A 6,375-nucleotide genomic window follows, 5' to 3' on the forward strand; every position below is an offset into this window, starting at 1 on the left:
TTCTGGCTAGCTATGCCTCCCAGTCCCCAGACTCGCCCACTGGAAATAACTTTCTGTTCCTGAAATCTGTGTGCCACACAGGCCCTGGTTGTGATCTTCAGCAGCTTGGGGCTCCTTCTAGAAGGTGATGGGTGCAAACACATTCTTTGGGGTCTCTGGGCATAGATGACTGCAGTGCCCAAATATAACACTCGCTGATAGGAGCAAAGCAAGGCCACCTGACCTAACAGTAAGAACAAGTTTTTTGGGGGGAAGGGGGAGGGGTGGTGGCAAGGTGGTGTGACACCTTGGGAGAGAAGGTAGAGGGAAGAAGGGACAATGATAAAAGGAGGGTGAGGATGCAACCCCAAAGATGCCACTGAGCCTTTGGCCCTTGGTCCTGCACCTTCCACTGCATGGAAACTTTGTGTGGATGGAGAAAAGCGCGGATTCTGCATGATGGCCACAGGGTCAGCATCCTGGGGAGGGGGTTGTAGAAGGAGAGGTTGGGGCTCTGCCCTGGGGAGCTTCCTGGAGTGCTGCCTATCCCACACTTAGACATGGAGATATTTAAACCCAGAACACCCAGGGGTGGGGAAAAGAGTGTTTTTAAAGGAAGAAGGACATGAAACGGGGCTTGGTGAAGAGGAGGGGCAGGTCTCCTGAGGAGAGCCTGGACAGAGGCACACCAGCCACATGCCTTCAGCAGAGCCATTCATGGGACAGACCTTTTTCATTGTTTCTCTCCCTATCCCCGGCATCCCCCATCCCTTCTGCCTTGCAAGCTGGTAGAGGGATGGGAAGATTCCTTCCAAGGGTTTCCACCACTTTCCAGGATGAGGGGCAGGGTGCTGTGTGGCTTTGGATGCCTAGGGGAGGGAAGACAACCCTGGGAGACCAGGGTGTTTGTCTAGGCCCTCCTCCTTGGAGAGTGCAGCATAGATTCAGGCTTCCTCATCTGTCTTCTCTGAACTGGGGGTGGGGGGTGGGCAGACCTCAGAGCCCCACCTGCAGAACAATACTTGGACCCTATGTTCCTTCCCTGCCTCCCATCTCTCTTCCCAGTACCAGAGGACCAGGTCCATGTTTCTAACTTGTGAGGATCAGCCTGTAGAGAAGAGACCTTCATGTTCAGCCAAATCCTTCACTTCTATGTAGAGATGGTTTCAAGACAGAAGCACTACCCCCAAAATTGATCTCCCTTCTCTGCCCACCAGGCTGTGAGCCCAGGGGTCAGTCAGCCTGCTCTGCCCTTTCTGGGAAGCTGGACTTCTTAGAAGAACTGGCTGCCAGGGGCTGGATGTCAGACTGGCTATCACACTAGCAAGGAACAGAAAGGTGTTTCTTAAGGAATTCTCTGGGGAGCAAGGGGCAGGGGATATCTATATGGTTTGAGCCTCAACCTATCCAAACCCATGGTTTCTATTGGATATTTATCATTGAATGTCACTGAATCTGCCAGAGGGTGACAACTTCAACAATTCTCAACAAATTAAGAGAATGCAATCTATTAACTTTTGGGGCAGGGGTCAGGGCAGGGGGTTGTGGGGTGTCACTGATTCCATGAAAACTCTCTGGTCAATTGGCAACAATTCAGGAAGTAGGGATCCTGGCTGCTCCTTCATCACTCCCAGGTTAGGAACTCCTGGCTTGCAGTGACAAGAAAACCCAAGGCAAATTCTCATGGATTCCTGCTTGTTCTTGGGTTTACGTTCCTCTGCTAGTATCCTACCTGGGCATGTGGCTCCTTCATAGCTCTCCCATTTGTAAGAGACCTTTTACTTATAATTATAAATTTGTTATTTCAAGCATAATAATCCAAAGTAAAGATACCAGCATAATGAACCCCCATATGCCCGCCCCTTAACTTTAGCACACATCAGCTCATGAATCAGTTTGATGCATACGTCAGATACTAATTGTTTCATTGGTAGGTGCTTCAGTTTCCCTTCAGTGATCTTGTATTGAGATCTAATGGCTGGGGGGCGTCTAGCCAATGCGGCCTCTCTACAGTCTTTTCCTGGGTTGGGCCTGCCTCCTGGTGACTCGGGGTGACTGGACCTACCCCAACAGCACTTCCAAAGTACTTGTAGTGCTTGCCTCTATCACTTGTGTCATAACTTCTCCCTCACTATTTTCTTCTCTCCCTTCTCCTCTCCCTTCTCTTTCTGATGTAACTTGAATATGTTTGTTGAGCTATTTCATTTAATGGCTGAAATCCCCTTTGGATGCCTAGGGGAGGGAAGACAGATCTGACTCTGTGCAGGATCCTGCCCCTCATACACACACCAAATAGCATAGGACATGTACATGCCACTGCCTCCCCATTGGCTCACGTTGCCCAGCCTCTATCTTCCAGAGCTGCTGTTACCAGTATGGGCAAATATGCAGCTTTTCAGGGCACAAGGACTTCAGGGACCATGTTCAAATTACATCAGGCTGAACCCATCCTGTCTATCTGGTAGGGTGGATGAAGGGACATGTGGATAGTGAGCTCAGGGACAACAGCATCAGACTTGGCTATTTTCCAAAATAGAGTCCATTCTCCAACAAAAATTATTAGCTGCTATTGACGTATCGCCTTTAATAGAAAACTAACTTCCCACAGTCACATCTGAATCAATGTGGGGTTTACTGCCTGTATGGACGAATTACAGGTGACTTAAGGCATGTTCCAAAGATGACATTTTAGCGGTACTAATGTTATATTTGGAATAAGCGTTTAATCAACACCTCCCTCCCCATGAGAGTATACAAGTATAAGCTCCTTGGCAACCTCCTCCCTCTACTGACCTTGCGTGTTTCCCTAAGCTGTCCTGTCATGTTGAGGTACACATGCCTCTGAATCTCCCTGATCTTTTCCATGGACTCCAGTTAGCTGATGATCCCATGCCACATCTGCCCTCTTTGCCCTTTCTTTTTCCCAAGCACATTCCCAATACTGCTGTGCCTGCTGCTCCTTTTGGTTATGTGTCCCCCCATTACCCCACTCTCAGGTCCTCAATACTTTGGCTGCCTCGAGACCAGCCTAGGGCTGGAGCCAAAACCAGCTCCGAGGCCCCTCCTTATCACCCCAGCTTCTTCCTCCTGCCAGCCTAACTGTTCACCTCCTCAGGGAACTCTGAACGTCTGCACCGCTACTTCTACCTTTGAAGAGGTGCCCAGATTAGGAGAGGCTGTGGGGAGGCTAGTGTCTCAGACTAAAAAAAGCATGGGCTTTGATTCTAGACTAGGACTCAAACCCTAGTTCTTTCCAATACTTTCTGCATCATTTCAGACAAGTTGTTTTACTTCTCTGAACCTCAGTTCCCTTATCTCTAAAAAGGGATAATACCATGCCCAAAGTGCTGAGAAGTAAACGAGATGCAGCCACAAACAGCTCCATTCCACCCCCAAGGACTCTGCAAATTTCTTTTTATAGCACAGGTACTCAAAATGGATAGTTCAGGCTGTGAGCCTCTCCTCTTCTCCTGTACTCCAATGACAATGCCCAGCGTAACTGAAGCAGCTTGAACTTGAGCAGGACACTTAGCTCATTTTTTCTGTGAAGTCCAGTCATCCCATGCCACTCCTGGAGGATTCCTGTCATTTGGAGGTACACATGCCTCTGAATCTCCTTGCTCTTTTCCACGGACCCCAATTAACTGATGATCCCTTGCCACGTCTGCCCTCTTTGCCTTTTTTTTTTTCCCCAAGTGCATTCCCAATGCTGCTGTGGCTGCTGCTGTCTGTAGCCTCTTCCTTCTGATTCACATGGCCTCAGGCTTCCTACTAATTTGTTCCTTGCAGTTAAAATTTTTACCCAACTTTTTGAATAGGCAATGTATTCGCATATTCAAAAAGTAAGAAAAATGATACAATGAAGTATTCCCATGCCTGAATCCAGTTACCCATTCCTGTCCCTAGAGGCAACCAACATTCCCAGTTTTTCTTGTTTACCATGGTCTTTAAATGTAGGGATGTGGGGTGTGTTGGTGGCAGGAATTCAGTTCCATCCTCATGAAAGTGTAAAGATGCAGAGCTAGGCAGCAATTATGTGGGGACCCCTGACAGAGAGGATTGGGGGCTCTCTGTCACACTATTGTGGCTCCACTCTGAGGCATGGACATAGCTGCTTACTGGTATTTTCACTGAGCTAGACAATGTTAAGAGTCACTAATTAGGGCTGAGTTGTGGCTTATGGTAGCTTGTCTAACACGTATGAGGCACTGGGTTTGATCCTCAGCACCACATAAAAATAAAATAAAGATACTGTGTCCACCAAAAAACTAAAAAATACACATTAAAATAGTCACTAATTAGAATCTCATCTAATTCTCACAATAAGTCTATGATGTAGGTGCCATAATCCCTGAGAAAATGGTGTCTCAGTGAGGTTAGGTCACTTGATGAGATTGCCCAGATTTGAAACCCAGTTCTGTCTATGTAACTGTGCTGCTGGTCTCTACCTCCTGTTTCCCTGGGACTGCAACTTCCCCCTTGGTTATACATGCTGTCATAATTGCACCCCTCCAACCCTTATTTCATGTCTCTCACCTCCCTTCTTCTACCTTTTTTCCTTAACATTCCCCATTTTTCTCTTAAGAAATGGCAGCATTGTGTTGCCTGGGGTGCCAACTGCTTCTTCCCTTCTCTCTCTGATTATCTGAGCCACAAGTTACTAGACATGTTGTTAGTAGGTGCACAGTTTCTCCTCTCTGGTTGCACCTGCTAGTGGTAGGGACAAATGGGACAGCATTTGTTTAGGATGAGAAAAAAATCCCAAATACCTAATTAGTTTTTCTTATTAACAAGGAGAGGAAATTAAATTGAAATAAATGTAATATTTCCTAACATTTTCTTAGCTACCTGAAATCTGAAAGCTTTTTGGGCTATGACAGCTTTATTTCCCAGGACATTGAAATATGGAGAAAAGCCTGAGCAAATTATTAAAATCAATGCAGACTCCATCACTTAGGACAAAAAGGTCATGTTAACCATCTCTGATTGAGATGTGAACATGCCTCTTGTCTTCAGAGTTTCCAAAGTAACTCACCTTTGCCATCACCTCTCAGCCTTCCCTCTTCCTGGGGCCAAACTCTGGGGGCCATGGTCATCAGGGTGGCAGGAAATCAGGAGACCAGAGCTGCCATTCTGGTCTCCCTTCAATTCTCTGTTTTCTTCTTGGAGACCAAAGAGGGGCTTCATAAGCAAGGCCACTGTGAGTCATTTTCACTCTGGACAGGCAAGATGTGGGCTCCTGGCAGCCCATATAACAGATATTAGGGCCACTGGGCAGACCCAATATACCTGCCCAACTCCTCCCTGTACTCTAGTCCTGCTCAGGACCTTGGATCCCATCGTTGGGTTTTCTTTTATTTTCATTTTAAAATGAAAATTGCCTTGGTATGGGGGAGTTTATTTGTTCCCTAACTTGCTCAACCAATATTCATGGTGTATGTACCCAAATATCAGCACTGTACTAAGGATTAGAGATGAAGAGATGAAGACAGTGCACAAGAAGCAACCTTTTGGGCACAGTACAAGGTATGTTATGGTGTCATCTCTAATACTGAAAGTAATTCCACAAGGTTCTGCCATCAACTTCCTTTTACTGATGAAAAATCAGGTTGGACAAGGTAGGTAGCTTGCCCTAAATCACACTGCAAGAAAGTAATGGAGTCAGAAAAAAAAGTCAGCTGTACCCATTGCCCCATATGAGATTCCTGACAAAAGACAATTCATCACAGAATAGAATGGTAGAATGTGCAGGAGCCCGGGCAGCCCAGAGGAGGGTAAACAAATGGGGAGGATGAGACACCTGGGCCAGTGTTGGAGGGTGAGCAGGTAGGTGGTAAGTAGACTTGAGGGTGGAGCATGTGGAGGAACAAAGGACTCCAAACTGCAGAAATGCAGGATGTCATAGCTGGGAAGGGATTTTGCTGGGGGAAAAGTACAGGGCTTGTTTAAAACGAGTTCACTAACGGATCAATTGTCACCAAGCATCCCAGTTTTCTTCCTGACAGCCCTGGCGCCTTGGTGCAGATGAACTGAAATGGAGTGCAGAGTCCCATGGTGAAGAGCAGAGCTGGGAAACCTGGGTTATGAACTCCCATTTTTACCCCGTATACAAATTGCAGAATCACATCAGTTATACATCCATTGATTTACATATTGCCATACTAGTGTCTGTTGTATTCTGCTTTCCTATCCTCTACTATCCCCCCTCCCCTCCCCTCCCCTCTTCTCTCTCTACCCCCTCTACTGTCATTCATTTCTCCCCCTTGTATTATTTTCCCCTTTCCTCTCACTTCCTCTTGTATGAAATTTTGTATAACCCTGAGGGTCTCCTTCCATTTCCATGCAATTTCCCTTCTCTCTCCCTTTCCCTCCCACCTCTCATCCCTGTTTAATGTT

Source organism: Marmota marmota, unplaced genomic scaffold, assembly GCF_001458135.2.
Source record: "Marmota marmota marmota unplaced genomic scaffold, marMar, whole genome shotgun sequence".
NCBI lineage: Eukaryota > Metazoa > Chordata > Mammalia > Rodentia > Sciuridae > Marmota > Marmota marmota.